The sequence below is a fragment of the Littorina saxatilis genome, linkage group LG1, assembly GCF_037325665.1.
Source record: "Littorina saxatilis isolate snail1 linkage group LG1, US_GU_Lsax_2.0, whole genome shotgun sequence".
In the NCBI taxonomy this organism is placed as follows: Eukaryota; Metazoa; Mollusca; class Gastropoda; order Littorinimorpha; family Littorinidae; genus Littorina; species Littorina saxatilis.
Window position 1 is genome coordinate 31,770,287 of NC_090245.1, and position 16,784 is coordinate 31,787,070.

Consider the following 16,784-nt stretch of genomic DNA (forward strand, 5'->3'; position numbering starts at 1 on the left):
TCGTCTCTTTGATTTCAAGATGGCGAGAATCAACAACGAGGAGAGACCAGTGCAACGTACCTTATTGCCCCACCTGCTGTCCGCTCCTTTTTGTCTGCTTGCCTTGCACGTGAAGACCGTGACCTGCTCTGCACTCGTTGACACTGTGTCTTTTCAGTGAAAATGTTTGTCTTTAGGACAAGAAAGGTCAGTTATTATAACGTGTAATTACAGACAAAACAAAACAGTCAGCGGTACGTCGACCTAATGGTCTTTGTGTTTGTTGTTGTTGTTGTTGTTGTTGTTGTTGTTGTTGTTGTTGTTGTTGTTGTTGTTGTTGTTGTTGTTGTTGTTGTTGTTGTTGTTGTTGTCTCGAGAACCAAGGGGGTCATGGTAGACCAATTCAGCATTCATCTGATTCTCTTTTTAAGTTGACGGACAAGCACATGTTAATGAGACAGCCTCACTTTCAACAGGAAAACATTCGATGGGCATTTACTTTTCAAGAACAGTATTCTTATTTTAGGAGTGTCCAGAAACAATGTTTTTCTCTCACTATGGGATGAGCGTAGCGGGCATGTTTTTGTTCCGGTTTTATTTTATTAACCGAGAAACTGAAACAAAATGTGGATAAGCTGGGAATTAATGTTTGTTAGCTTTTTGTCTGAGACAACTGTTATATCGCGGTATAGTAAAAGTACCCCCACACAACCCTCAGGAGAAAATGGGTCATAGTCACGAAATTGCAATTTTATTTTTTTATGAAGTAAGTAAATCGATTGATTTTAGACTGTAAACGCTTGACCATAGGTGGTCAGTTGATAAATGATAGGTATTCAATTGTATAAAAAAAAACGTTCTCTTTTTTTGGGTTCTGCTAAATTGATAATCGCAAGGAACCAACAGTACCCCTCCTCTTCCTCCGAACTCCCCTATCTTCTCCCCTCTCCATCCCCCCCCCCACCCCCATCCCCATCCCCTACCCAACAAATATGCGCATTAATTTTCACTACCTACCACCAGCATTGAATGCGGCTACCTGTTTGTTTCACCCCATCCTCTTATCTTGCCCCAGCAGAACAGAAGTCTTTTGGGCGGCTAGTTTACCACTGTTTGCTATTTTGCGGGACGCTGGTCTTGTTATCACGCCCCCGTTGCTGATATATGTCTGGAACTTTATCAGTGCCGCACGTGCTTAATCAGGAGGCACAGATCTAGTGCGCGTGCTTTTATTCTGGAACCAAAGATCTTCCACTACTTCGCGTGTTTTTATTCCAGAACTACGTTTCAGATTCTGAAGCCGTTTTAGCTACTACGCTTTAACTTCCGATTTTAACTGGCATTCACGAGTCCCCCTCCGAACGCTGTTAGCTAACAAGGTTGTCTATTTATAAACCACGGGGTTTCCCTCACTTCCTGTTCAGTGCGCACGTGCAGTAGGTCTTATCCGCCTTCATTGCTTTTATTCCGCGAACGAACACGTGTGCATTACATTTACTTCAGTCGACATGTACGGAACATCCATCGGACAAGCGAAAGCGCAGGCACACGAGGAAGAGATGGAGGGGAAGAGGAAGCGAAGTGCTAACTGGACTGACAGCGAAACGCGGACAAATACGAGATACCGCTCGCGAAAGATTTCAACCGATGCTCGATCATACCGGCTTTTTGGTGAAAACGTGCTAGCGTCTTTTTTAATGCATTACAGTGTCCATTTTCATCAACTGATTCCGTAGCCGAACGGTTCTCACATTCGCCTGATGCGCGATTGAGTCGAGTTCAAATCACCCTCTGTCCGTAATTTTTTTTACTCTTTGGCATTTGTTTATTTTTGTTTATTTTCTTCATGTGCAAAAGAGTACGTTATAATAGCAAATTGATTTTTTTTTTAAATTAGGCAGGAATGGGTTTTTGTTTTGTTTTTTTGGTTACCATGATATTAATTTATTGATAAAGTTTGATAACTTAAACATGTAAACATTTGATTTTTAAAAAAATATGAAGAAGGATGCTCCCCGTTTAAAAAAACAAAAGTAAGAGAGACGAGAGAAAAAAAACTAAATCTTTCTGTACAAATCTACATCGTCATATTTATCCAAAGGATGAATGCGATCCCGGAAAATACGGTTTCTTCTCAGATTTCTTCTCGGCTCGGCATATTCCAACATCATGAAGGCCGCCATCTTGAATCACGAAGATAACACGGTGTTAGCGATTGTAGAGACGAGGGGTAGGTCCTGTAACTGTGAAGGCGTCACGTGACTTTGGCGGATCACAACGGGCTTTCGTGAATGCCGATTAGCGACTTACAGCTCAGTCAAACAGCGCCACCATGCGGCCAAGTGGCGCTAAAGAGCATTCTTGAATACCAGTCCAGGGCCGAGGTAGAAAACACGGGTTGGAAATGTATGCGTGCTTTGTGGAGATGTTCTTATCTGGTTTTGTTTAATTGCTTTGCTTTTTTTCAAAGGTCAAATGTTGCCGAAAAGGGGAAAGTGTTGTTGTTGTTGTTGTTGTTGTTGTTGTTGTTGTTGTTGTTGTTGTTGTTGTTGTTTGGGTTCTGCTGTTTGTTGTTGTTGTTGTTGTTTGGGTGCTGCTGTTTGTTGTTGTTGTTTTTGATGCTTCATGAGTTGCATGGTTTTGGGGGTTTCTTGGTATGTGTGGTTTTGGTTTTGTTCACGTTGACGTTATTTGTTTGCTTTTTCTTGAGTGTGCGAGGTTGAGTTTTTCTTGCTACGTGCGTGCGTGCGTACGTCCGTGCGTGCGTGTGTGTGTGTGCCATAATACAACACATAAATAGTTCCCGAAAAAAAGATCGAACGTTCAATCGTTTCCTCTGAAAACGTTTGCCCCTCCCGTCATAAACCCCTCCCCATACATTTTCCCTTCCCGCTAGCACTCCCCGCCCCCCTCGCTCCCACGATACTTGTTAGTTTTACCACTCCTCCCTCATGTTCTCTGTCATTCTGTGAACTCAATGAGAGAGAGAGAGAGAGAGAGAGAGAGAGAGAGAGAGAGAGAGAGAGAGAGAGAGAGAGAGAGAGAGAGAGAGAGACACACACACACACACACACACAAACAGAGACACAGACAGAGACAGAGAAAAAGTTGTCGTCAAGCTCGTCACAGTTTTTGTTTCTCAGAGAACGAGTAACGAGTGCTTTAGGTTCATTTCATTTCACAGAAGACCGGCCTAAAAAAGAATAGAATCTGAATTTCAAAGGATTATATAAAGAAAGGACAATATAGCACAGAACAATCCCCCTTCTCTCTTTCTATCCGCAGTGCCAACAAGGAACTTAGTCGATAAATATCGACAGGGGGCCGACAAATGGTTTAAATGGGAAATGTGTGTATATGGGTGTGGGTTTGAAACAAACAAACAAACCAACCCTTGTGAACCCCGGGCCGCAGGCCTTCGATGTAGTGATTGAAAAAAAAGGATGTTCTCAAATGGTTCAATTCTCATTTGGTCTGATTCTCAAATGGTACCGGTATACTCCCCCCCCCCCCCCCCCTGGCCGCAGGCCTAGGAGTAAAATTTTATAGACACTGACCTTCTTCCCAGGGGTCATTGACCCAGTTTTAGCTATGAGAGGTGGTTCGCCCAGAGGCTGTAGAGTATACTGGGGCGGTCTCTTTGATGTCTTGAGAGGAAACTTGGCCAGGGTAGTACATGCACCAGAACTGGTGGACACCAAGGACAAACATGAAATCGAAGCAGTTTGCTTTCAGAGAGAACGGTCGTCAGCAACTCAAACTTCTCTGTTTTCTTTTTTTTTTAAATCTGACTTTCTTTGTGGCCCCCTGACTCCGCCCCCCTCCCTCTGTAAGGACCCCCCTCCACAAGGACCGATTTTTGTCAACATTTTAAAGGTCGCTAGAGAGGGGTTCCACTGTATGACCTAACCGCTGCTGGCAGACGGCCTCAATCTTCACGCGCAAAGACGAGATTAATAGGTGCTCGGTTTTGGTATTTTGAATTACATTACATTAAACCTTTGTTGGGTTTCATGGTCATGGCAACAGCCATAATAATATTACATGATGTATAATATCATATTTCAGCATATGTGAATTACATGTCATCATACTAAACTGTCATACATTTTTATTCCTACATTATTCTGATTGATCACAACCAAACCTACTATCATTGGACACATCCAAATGCAAGCGCCTGTTCTTGACAATTTCTCTCTGATCTAAATATAAAATCAGTGCAATTTCCTGGGTCGGGCTTTGCCACAGACACTCACGGTTTGGCCTGTAGGTAAAATGTACAATGTATTTTCTGATTTGTGCACAAAAGCTTTTTTTCTTTTTTCTTTTTTTTAACATAACAATGTTTAATGTCACTGTATGTTTAAAAGACCATGGTCATATTTGTAAAAAAAATGTTAAATTAGAAAATAAATAACATTTTGGTTCATGATTTTTCCTACACCTGTGCTAAAAATAAGAAATAAAAATGTCGGGTATATAAGTCACTCAAATACAGCTAGGTATGAATGGCTCGGTTTGAGTTTGTTGCAGTTGACCCTGCACAATGCGACATATCATGTTTTTGTTGAACAATTTTGACGTCACCCCTCCCATAGGGTGACGTATTTCACAACTTCCTGTGTTACACAAACTCTGTGATGACCAATTTTGACGTCACCCCTCCCATAGGGTGACGGATTTCACAACTTTCTACAGATGAACAATTTTGACGTCACACCTCCCATAGGGTGACGGATGTCACAACTTCCTGTGTACACAAACTGATGACGTATTTCACAACAAAATGGCGCTGCCCATGGTCAACCTCGAAACTATCCGTATAGAATGGGGGCGTCCTCGCCCCCATAATGAATCTAGTTGTGATTGGTGTGAGGAGGGGTCGCCGAGTGCAGTCATTAATTCCTGGGCGAGCTTGAGTGACTAACATTGATTGGAAACGAGAGGTTGTACACCCGCTGACCTCCTACCCGCTTTTGTTTCCTGACCCACCCACCCGTTGTCTGTTTACAAGGACAGTGCGCACTGCTTTTCACTCAAAGGCACAGTCCTTCCGGTGGTAAAAGTTCAACTCACCGATCTCGGATCCGGCCAGAGTTTTTTTTTTTTTTTTTTTTTTTTTTTTTTTTTTACATGGGATAAGAATATAAACATCCTTTCACTTGGGACCATACAAAAAAGTCAACCAAGTCTGATTCCTGTGTAGCGTGAGAATTTAATATTCATGAATTAATTTTGCAGATTAACATTGCCATATTGCCCTTTAAGAATGTAATCCATACAAACATCTAACACTGCACAGGAAGCACCCAATGTGGTTGATTGTTGGTATGTGTCCGAGTGGAGAGATTGTCTTATTCCATGTTGAAAGCCTGACCAGAACTGAGATGGTGAGTCAAATTGTTTTCATAGGAAGGACTGCGCGTTTAAAATTGACTCTGACTTGACTTTAAAGTCAATGAGTTCGTCTTCTGATCACTGCCGACGTGGAACAAAAAATCTATGGCTTTAGGGCCAAGGCTCCAGTAACTGAAGTAAAACAAATGTTCAATAGAGGTGGGTGAGAGCTGGGTGTGGCTTTTGAGTTGAGGTTGTCTTTCATAGGTGGGGTTTCCAGTGTGCTTTATATAGTCGTTATGTTGGTGGGTGAGGGTTGGTAGTGGGGCAGAATATGTGTGTGTGTGTGTGTGTGTGTGTGTGTGTGTGTGTGTGTGCGCGTGTGTGCGTGTGTATGTGTGTGTGTGTGTGTGTGTGTATGTGAGCGTACGTGCGAGCGTGCGGGCGGGCGTGCGTGCATGTGTGTGTGTGTGTGTATGTGTGTGTGTGTGTATGTGTGTGGGTAGGTGTGTGTGTGGGGTGTGTGTGTGGTGGGGGGGGGGGGGGGGAGGGTGGGGTGCGAACGAGCGTGCTTCTCGAAGAAGAGCTGATTTTGTGTGGGTATAGAATGTTAACTGTAAGCCTTTTTTCCTCTTAGAAATAAAAAGAAACCTAAAAGAGACAGTTTTCTGGTAATAAACAATGGGGGAGGAGGGGCAGTTCTATAGTGCTTGCTTCTTTCGGTTTCGTTTTTTGCTTGTTTGTTTGTTTTTGTTTGTTTTTTATTGGTTTTTTTTTTATTTGAGTGTTTGTTTGTTAGTTTGTTTGTTTGTGTTTTGTTTTTTGTTGGTTTGATTGTTGATTTAAGTACCTCTTTAAGTTTGCCTTCATGTATGTGGTTTAGGCCGTTCGAACAAGGCCAAACTTCATTTTGTGTGGGTGTGTACCTTATTCACCTGATTAGTGACAATACTCTGAAGGTTGGTTGGTGCAGCCTTTATGCTCTTTTTGCTCATTTCCCAGAGTTCATTTTGGAATGCCCGAAGAGAACGATTTGTTGGGGTGTTTTGATAAACTTCGCACACTTTTAATCAAAGAACGGCATTCGCCCTCTGCTTTTCGACTTGAAGAATAAAACACTGCTAAAACAAGCAAGCGATACAGTTTTTTTAAATTTATTTGTTGTTGGCTTTTTTTTAGTCGGGGAGCATTCTTCTTCATTGATCTTTTTCTTGCTTTTGTTTTGTTTTTAAAACATTTACTTTTACATGCTATAACACAAAAACTTACTTCTAATACTTAACTCCAATTCCAATAATATACCTTAATCTAACTTCTTTCCATATTCAAATTTCCTCATGGTCATTTTCTTAATCAAAATGAAATAATCTACAAAATTAATTTGATCACTTTTCTAATTTTCATTAAAATAACCAAATAATTTACCTTTTTCGCTCAATACCATTTCGAAAAAAACATTTGCTTATAAACAAAATGTGCACATACCTTCCAACCGTTCCTTACTTCTTCGTCTCGTCAACAAAGTTAACAGTTTAGCATTGCGTCAGGACCGCAGCAAAAGGAAAAAGAAGCATAAATATAATCATCACCATCTCAGTCACAGACATTCTTTTATGTCTGCATCTCCGTGCCCGGAACGTGACAGTCGCCATGACGACCTGAGGACAGAAGAAGCAGGCATCCTCCTCGGGCAGTTCTGTTGACGCCCATTGACAGGAGGTCACCAAAGGTCATCTGCGACGGTCTAGTCCTCGATGTTGTCGGTCCAGCTCTTGCGTTGTTGAGAATGACCTTTTCTTATAAAGCCTCGTACAAACATTTAGGACTAATCACTAATAATAATAATAATATGGGAGATTTATAGAGCGCTTTACGTTCTCTAAGCGCTTTAAAATGAAACAAAATATGAAAAAACAAACAAGCATACATATACATACAAAGCAAAGCAAAAAAGCATATGCAGCAGCATTCAGCACACAATTGAACAACGAAACACAACATTAAACAAGCTGCAAGCATACTAACACAGGCAAAACATTCAAACATTCAAACGTGTGTCGTCGGAAACGTGTGGAAACACCCTCGTGGTTCCGCTATCCGACACACCCCTCACTAGTGATTGGCCCCTCAGATGTTTATAATGCAAGGTTTTGCAAGAAAAGGTTACTCTTCCACAACCCATACCAACCCGACGGAGTATTTCCCCAAATCGTCTATTCCCAAGTGGGCTCGCTTGGGCTTTTACATGTCATTATTGCCGGGTTTTTAAGCGCCATTTCGGCAGTCATACTCTGTTTTGTGCATGCTGGGTATTTCTTGTCTCTGTAACCAACCGAATCGTGACATGGATTACGGGATCTTTTCCGTCTGTGCTTGGTTTTGTGCTTGCGTGAACACACTGAGGACGGTACACAGGTCTGGACATTATTGGTTTACCTTGGAGGTCGGAAAAATCTCAACCCTGGCAGGCACAGGCGGGTTTCGAACCCCGAATCTTCTTCATGGGGAGCCGACGTCCTTACCACTGGGCTTTTGCGCCCGTCTGAATGCCTGTTCCCTCCTCGATGCTTTCTCCTCATTCAACTCCTCTCAATCTGTCAGTCACGCTGTCTTTTCCCCCCGCTCACCCCTGTCTTGCCAATTACTCATTTGAAACCTCGCCAGGGTACGGGACATAACTCTGCTTCTCTGCGCTCGCAGCGCACCGAGACTTACCGCCGATCACCCCTCCAAAGGGAGGACAGTCCCATCAATCGCAAGGTTGCTCGCGCTTGTGTTTTACTCATTACCTCCCCTGGTGGCGTGCAGAACAGCTAGCACGAGGCGGCCCGGGGTTACCTCTCAAAACAAACATGAACGACGAGGGTCGGGGAGTTAGTGTACCTCTCATTGTGTGTGTGAAGGAGGGGGGGGGGTAGTTTGAGTGTGGGAGGAAGAGGAGGTTTAGTTGAAAAGGTTCTGTTTTGCAATCAACTGAAGCATAGGTCTAAAAAGTGTTCAATATTTTCTCGACCCCAGGCATTAGCAATTCCCATTGGCCCCATCCTCCCGTTCCATTCACCAACCCATCCAGGTCCACTCGTCTTCTTCACCGTCATCGTCGTTGTCGTCGTCGTCGTCGTCGTCGTCGTTTTCTGGATTTGTGCCCTACATCATAGTTCTAAATATAGGTCCCTGCCTACATGGAGTATGATTCTGGTGATCTTGCAGTTAGTTCTGACGAAGTTGGCTATAATAGTACACTCGTCATTGTCCTCGATTGCGATTTCCATGGTCTAGTATCGTGTAATCAATGGGACAAAGGCCATGGTTGTTGTACCTTCTTCTTCTTGTTCCATAGGGGCTGTCAGACGACAGCACAGATCCCTATTAGTTTATTTTTCCATCATTCGACGTTAGCAGCTCAGGTCTGTGGATGGCACAAAGCTGGTCATCAGTTTCAGGTCGCTACCGGGCCGAGTTTGGTGCTGAGGTCTTCCCCCTCTAACCACGTCTGTGAAAAGTTGGCATTCCCGCTGGATGAGTGCGGTAGTCTAGCCAGACTGCATGCAAGCACACAGTGCTTAGGTCGGCTCCCTCTGGTCAGGTCTGCTTTCTCTGGGATGTGACAAGGGAGTAATCCTCCAGGATGTTTGCAGGGGTTGGACAAAAACTCCATGCGTCAGGAAGCTGCAGTTTCCTGAGGTGGGCCCGGATTTGGTTGGTTGGTTGGTTGGTTGGTTGGTTGGATGGTTAGTTGGTTGTTTGTTTTTTATGTCCCTTCAACCTATTTGACTCTTCGGGACCGATTCAGTGTTGTTTCCTCTCTTTAAAGCCATATGTACTCGATGACTATACACGCTAATTGCTTTACCAACAGCTGGAGACATGCTAAATTAAGTTCCCTGCAAAATATTGTGGTCTAGGACCCCTTCAATGTTGAGATATGTTAATTTTCATTTTGATCTGGATCGTCCTATTTATAGATTTGCCAACAGAGGTAGCGTTGACGCAAGGGAAATAACTCCGCGTCTTTGTTTACATCCAAAGTTTTTGAGACTCTAAAACAAGCTGTAATGCATGTATAATTATGGTCCGCGCATGGCGACATATCGTCATTACATGGTCTTGTGGTGCGTTTGACATCGATTATGGGCAAACTACACTTTGTAAACACGGGAGCGCGTACATATGCCTTTAACTTATGTTGTCAATGTTAACCAATTTTAACCAATAACCGTTTGGGTGGCACCCAGTTTTGCTTCGAGCATCTCAGCCCTAGAGTCGGTTGGTCGTCAGTTTGTGGGTTGAAACCGCCATTGCCGCGTTGCTAATCGCTCATTGCTTTGTATTTCAGGTGTGTTTTGCCTCCTTGCCGGGTCTGCCCCTTGGTTTTTTGTTTTTTTGCCGGACGTCCACAATCAGAAATCACACAAAAACTAAGTGTGTTACAGCCTCGACATAATAATCTGAGGTCAAAAGGGACAATAGCATGCATGAAACACACACACACACACACACACAATCTTCTCAGCTGTGCAGATCAGTGTCACAACAGCTAAAAGGGATACTATTCATCTGACCGTTTGGGTGGAGTGTCTGGCGAATTTATAGAATCTGAAAAATCTTGTGAATCCACTGTATCTTAAAGGCATACTAACGCACTCCCGTGTTTACAAAGTGTAGTTTGCCCACAATCGATGTCAAACGCACCATAAGACCATATAATGACGATACGTCACCATGCGCGGACCATAATACATGCATTACAGCTTGTTCTAGCCTCTGAAAAAGTGAGGATGTCAACAAAGCCGCGGTGTTCTCTCCCTTGCATCAACGTTACATGTGTTGCCAAATCTATAAATAGGACGATCCAGATCAAAATGAAAATTCAAATATCTCAACATTTAAGGGGTCCTAGACCACAATATTTTGCAGGGAACTTAATTTAGTCTGTCTCCAGCTGTTGGTAAAGCAATTAGCGTGTATAGTCATCGAGTACATATGCCTTTAATCTAGACGCACACGGCACGATTTGATCAAAACGCTCCACACGTATGGTTATTAATCAAATAAAAGTAAGTGAATGCGCTTCAGAGCGCTGTTTCTATTCTGTGCTGGGAAAAAAAGTAGTCCAAAGCGCCGCCAGTGTAACGTACACAAACAAGGGCAGTAACTCAGTTGAAGTAACCCAACAAAGAGTGTTTTTTTGGCCTATTGTACGACGGTTTATTGAGATTTCAAAACTTTTGCTTTTCAAAAGTGAAGCACAGGCTATCCCCATGCGCGCTAGCATATTTGCAACGCAGAATTGTATGGTATATCTTTGGAAGCGACCTGAGGGCCTTTGTTCTAAGTTATTAGCCCTTTAACTATAGCTTGTTGTTGATACCGAAATGTAAATAATGTTATGTACGAATGGATGACTGAATTTTATTTTTGAATCAACCAAATGAGTGTCATAATATCTCTCTTTCTTGCATTTTCAATTTGTAAGATGAACTTGCGTGCTTCCCTATATGCAGGAAACCACGTGATATCGGTTTTTTCCATCAACAATTCTATTGAGACAAAAATTAATTGTATTTGATTAAAGACTAAGAACTCTGTCAAAGTATAGACACTTTTAGCAAACGTCACCGTGTTGGGTCTGGAAGTGGAAATGAGGGGTGGGGTATGGAACAAATATCTTTTCAAACAACAAAACCTAGTCATTTGAAAACAGAAGAAATAGTTTCCCGGGAGGCCATTTTTTTGGTCTTAATTACCAGTTAGACGTCGTAACAAATTGTTTTCAACTGTTTCAATTGAGGTTTTTTTGGGGGGGTTCTTTTTTTTCCTTTTCCTTTTTTGTACGTCATTGTCGCCTGGAAAAAGAACGATGCGGAGTGGTTTGAACGAAGCAAAAAAGACAGTTTGGGATAGAAGAGACATTGTAACAAATCGTTTCAAACTCGGATGTACTTTCTTGCGGTGTTGAGAGGGCTATAATGTGTTGCTTTCTGTTTCAGGGTGCGCCGTTTAAGCTAAATGGGGGTGTTCATTTGGCAACTTGTTGCTGTTTTGCTCTATGCTCATTTGCGTTCGGATTTTTTTTGTAGGAGGAAGGGGGGGGGGGATCAAAAGATGGCCTACTCCGACTGGTTGATTGATTGATTGATTTATTGATTGATTGATTAACTGACTGAATGATTGATTGATTGATTGATCGATTGATTGATTGGATTGGATTGGATTGGATTGGATAAGATTTACAGTCCAGTGAGGTTACCCTCATGGAAATTCGGGCTGCTTTCTCCCTGGGGAAAGCGAGCTGCCATACATACGGCGCTACCCATATATTTTTTTTTTCCTGCATGCGTGTATTCATGTTTCCTGAGACTTAATGCCGTGTGAGATGGAATTTTTTTTACTTTATTCCAAGTCCCACGGGTATTTGATGGACATTTTTATCTATGCCTATACAATTTTGCCAGGAAAGACCCTTTTGTCAATCGTGGGATCTTTAACGTGCACACCCCAATGTAGTGTACACGAAGGGACCTCGGTTTTTCGTCTCATCCGAAAGACTAGCACTTGAACCCACCACCTAGGTTAGGAAAGGGGGAAGAAAATTGATTGATTGATTGATTGATTGATTTGAAAGAAAACTATTTTGTGTAAAATTAAACAAAAAAGATGAATGAAAAGAAACAGTCCTTAATTGTCTTTTTCGCTCCCTGTCTCCCTCTCATCCGCCCACTTCCCAATGCTACGGTGTTTGAAGACATGAAGCCCAAGACATACGAAGACCAATCAGAACAAACTTTCTCTCCTTCCAGCTCTTCCTTCTACTGCCAATTCCATCCAACCCTACCCCCTTCCTTCTCCTGCCGCCGGAGTCGAAGCGATCAATATCCATATCCAGTCTTTGACCCGAACGGTCCTTGCTTCGCACCCTGCTACCCCATTTCCTCGCTGGACCGCAGACAGCTCTAGAATTGTTTTACCCCCCGTGACCCTCTTCTCAGGGGGGATCCAAACTGCCAGTGCACCGGATCGCAGTCTCGTCTTAGCTGCGTCTTCTCGCGCACACAGATTGCTCACATAACGAGAGATGGAGGGGCGGAGGGGGTAGGGGGTGTTGGAATGGGGAGGAGGGAGGTTGAATCGGTGTCTATCACACAGAAAGCCATCACTTTTGCCTTTCGTCTGTTTTTCTCTGTGTGTACTTTTAGCTAAAGAATGCGAGTAATGATGTTTTGAATATCAAGAATCCAAGTGAAAAAGGTTCATCAATTTTAATTCAAAAGAAGCCAAAAAATGTAAGCAAAAACAAATTAAAATAAAACGCTCTCTCGCTAGCCCTTTGATTTGTTTATCATCTTCAAAGTGCACGAACAAGAAAAAGACAAATACAAGAATGGTAAGGTACTGGAACGTTTTAATTTTTTAACAAAAACAAGACATTAACAAATACATCGTCCCAATTATGGTCGGCTTTATAGCGCACAAACAAACAAATGAATGAAGCGAAAACGTCTCCCAGAAAGCGTTGGTGGCCGGTGATCAGAGACTGAGCTTGAGCTGAGGTTCTCATCCAGAGAGAACACATTCACCATCTACACCCGCCGAGTCAGATGGGCAGGCCGCCATCTTGGCACGGCCCGGCCGACAGATGAACGTTTAAAACCACAAGCAGTTTTTCTTCCATGAACTGGCAATGGGAAAGCGTTCTCATGGTGCTAAACGCAAGCGATTCAAAGACACCATCAAGGCTTTCGATCTTGATTGGCTCAACCGCCTGGGAGAAGGCAGCCTTGGTTCGCTCCTCCTCTCGCGGCCTACGGACCTCCCTTTTAAGATCTCCCAAAATTTGAGAAAGCCAGGTCTTAACAAGGAGTGGTTCTTAAAATGGCGGTACATTTACAGAGGTTATGAACAAAAAATCTAAAAACGCAAGGTCTTGAAGGGGAGGTATCATGCTGTGAGACATTAATCCGCAAGAGGAGCTCGCCCTTTTTATATTTAGTCAAGTTTTGACTAAATATTTTAACATCGAGGGGGAATCGAAACGAGGGTCGTGGTGTATGTGCGTGCGTGCGTGCGTGTGTGTGTGTGTGTGTGTGTGTGTATGTGTGTGTGTGTGTGTGTGTGTAGAGCGATTCAGACTAAACTACTGGACCGATCTTTATGAAATTTGACATGAGAGTTCCTGGGTATGAAATCCCCATACATTTTTTTCATTTTTTTGATAAATGTCTTTGATGACGTCATATCCGGCTTTTCGTGAAAGTTGAGGCGGCACTGTCACGCCCTCATTTTTCAACCAAATTGGTTGAAATTTTGGTCAAGTAATCTTCGACGAAGCCCGGGGTTCGGTATTGCATTTCAGCTTGGTGGCTTAAAAATTAATTAATGACTTTGGTCATTAAAAATCGGAAAATTGTAAAAAAAAATAAAAATTTATAAAACGATCCAAATTTACGTTTATCTTATTCTCCATCATTTGCTAATTCCAAAAACATATAAATATGTTATATTCGGATTAAAAACAAGCTCTGAAAATTAAATATATAAAAATTATTATTAAAATTAAATTGTCCAAATCAATTTAAAAACACTTTCATCTTATTCCTTGTCGGTTCCTGATTCCAAAAACATATAGATATGATATGTTTGGATTAAAAACACGCTCAGAAAGTTAAAACAAAGAGAGGTACAGAAAAGCGTGCTATCCTTCTTAGCGCAACTACTACCCCGCTCTTCTTGTCAATTTCACTGCCTTTGCCATGAGCGGTGGACTGACGATGCTACGAGTATACGGTCTTGCTGAAAAATGGCAGCTACTTGACTAAATATTGTATTTTTGCCTTACGCGACTTGTTTTTATGTCCTTAGCCTCCCACATCCATGTAGATCAAAGGGGGGGGGGGGGGGGCAAAACAATCTCTTCTGGGATTTAGGGGTTCGAACCCGCAACACCCCGACCATGTCTCAAGACCACTTGGCCACAGTGCCCCTACTTTCGTTTTTATTGCAACAAATCTGAGTAAAGCGCTGCGGGTGATGACTCCTGTGTCCCTGCCTTCTGATCAGCACCGCCACAATCCCTCCATTTAGCCAATCGGTTGGCCGACAGAATCGTATTCACCGCCCAAACTAGCCCCCCCCCCCCCCCTCCCCCGCCCCCTTCCCTTCCCTTTCCTGCTGGCAGGAGCACTTGCCGTGGAGCTGCTATCAGGTGCTAACAAATTAAAATCTCACTGACTCCCTAAAAGGAGGCGAGGCCACCGAGTTCGTTCGCACCGCCCACTCAATGTCGTTGTTGTCATTGAAAAAAAATTAATGAGGAATTTCGCTGTGAGCACTTGCCGTGGAGCTGCTATCAGGTGCTAACAAATTAAATCTCACTGACTCCCTAAACTGAAGGAGGCGAGGCCACCGAGTTCGCACCGCCCACTCAATGTCGTTGTCGTCATTGAAAAAAAATTAATGAGGAATTTCGCTGTGAGAAGACGTAGAACAAAATCGTGCAGGGGAGAATTGAGGAGTTTTATTGTGAGAAGAAGAAGAAACATTGTGAAGGGGAGGACTTGTTGTTTGGAATACAGATCTATATGTGTTTGCGATCATCAAGTCCAAGCTGTCAATTGTTTGACACTCCATTACATCCGATAATCTTTTTTTCAAATTAGCAAATACACTGAGATTCGTCATGTGAGGAAAATAACTCGTGTAGGGGTGAGAGAGTGGTGGGCCGGGGGGGGGGGGGGGGTGACTGAGAGGGGAGGGGGGCCGTTAAGGAGGGAGGAATTTCTGTAACCGCAGCCATCTAGTCGCAATTGACATTTCGGCCAACACGTTCTTCACTGACTCAAAGAACGTGAAAGAAGTGGGCGGGGCTTGCAGAAGGACTGAGATGGCGTGTCATATCAGTCTTATAGAGCTTCCTGTCGCCGGGGCTTCACCCCATTGTCCCTCCTTTTTCTTTTCGTTTCACAAGCCAATCATGATAGAGATTGGTTGGATTGGCTAGTTGATTGAAAGCTTGCTTTTACAAACTGACAAACAGGTTGAGGACAACGACTCGAGTCTGCCTTCACACAAACCTCCGGACAAGACTCATGTGTCATACCCGGGCGATATATCATCATAGCATCAAACAAATAGCGGGTCAGCTGTTGATGATGATGATGATGATGATGATTAGGAGGAGGAGGAGGAGGGGAAGGAGGGGGAGGAGGAGGAGGAAATTGTATATGGCGCAAATCCTAAAACAGTTCTTAGCACCTCACAAAAACATACATTAATAAATCATTGTGTTGACAGAAATGTTTTCACCACCCAACCACCACCCGATACTGGCAGGAGCATTTTCTGTGGAGCTCTTATCAAGTTCTTGCCAATCAAATCCCACTGACTCCTTGACAGAGGGCGAGGCCATTTCGTCCGCGCACGGCCCACCCAATCTCGTCGGCGGCGGCGCTGCGCAGAACTGTTAGAATGAGCTGGAATTGATCGTGAAGGGAGCTAGGAAATGCAGAAGAAGACGGCGTTAAATGTAGGACAGGGCGGTTTGTGGTCGTTTAGTCGGATGTGGCATTTCAGCTAACACTGACCCTCAGTTTACCCTGACGTTCTGAAGCTTAGGGGCTCCGCTCACATATCATGTAACTTCAGCAGGACCGACGACGCACTGCAGCTTATCCCAGCCCGCTACACGTTGCATGAAAGGAAAACAGGCCAAGTACTCGTCATAATCCCTATCGCAGCATAAATAATAGGCTGTGCGTCGTCTGTGCCGCTGAAACTGCGCAGGTATGTTCTGCCCATTAGCAGAAGCCAACACACGCTGAATGAAAAAAGGGGGTGGAGCTTATAGCCTGATGTCACGTGATGCAAATCTAATTTGAATGGCCTCGTTACTACCTCGTGATGGAGATCGTTGGGTCTTTCTGCTGCTGTCATGAGACTGGACTAACATCACCAGTGGAATGTGATGTTTTATGTTATAAAATGAAGCACACACAGAGAGAAGGAAATGACAGGGGGCGGGGCCGGCAGATAAGAAGAAGACGGCGTGTAGGGTCGTTAGCGCAGCTGAAACAAACACACAAACAATAAAAACAAGTCGCGTAAGGCGAAATTACAAGATTTAGTCAAGCTGTCGAACTAACAGAATGAAACTGAACTCACTGCATTTTTACAGCAAGAGCGTATACTCGTAGCATCGTCAGTCCACCGCTCGATGCAATGGCAGTGAAATTGACAAGAAGAGCGGGGTAGTAGTTGCGCTGAGAAGGATAGCACGCTTTTCTTTATCTCTATTCTTTTTAACTTTCTGAGCGTGTTTTTAATCCAAACATATCACATCTATATGTTTTTGGAATCAGGAACCCACAAGGAATAAGATGAAATTGTTTTTAAATCGATTTCGGAAATTTTATTTTAATAATAATTTTTGTATTTTTAATTTTCAGAGCTTGTTTTTAATCCAAATATAA

At 43.2% G+C, this 16,784-nt stretch overlaps 1 protein-coding gene across 1 annotated transcript in view; it reads right to left on the bottom strand.

Annotated features, from left to right (window-relative positions):
* Positions 1–16,784, bottom strand: part of LOC138967071 (uncharacterized) — a 438,331-nt gene that overhangs the window by 406,961 nt on the left and 14,586 nt on the right. The gene's annotated exons all lie outside the window — the stretch shown is intronic.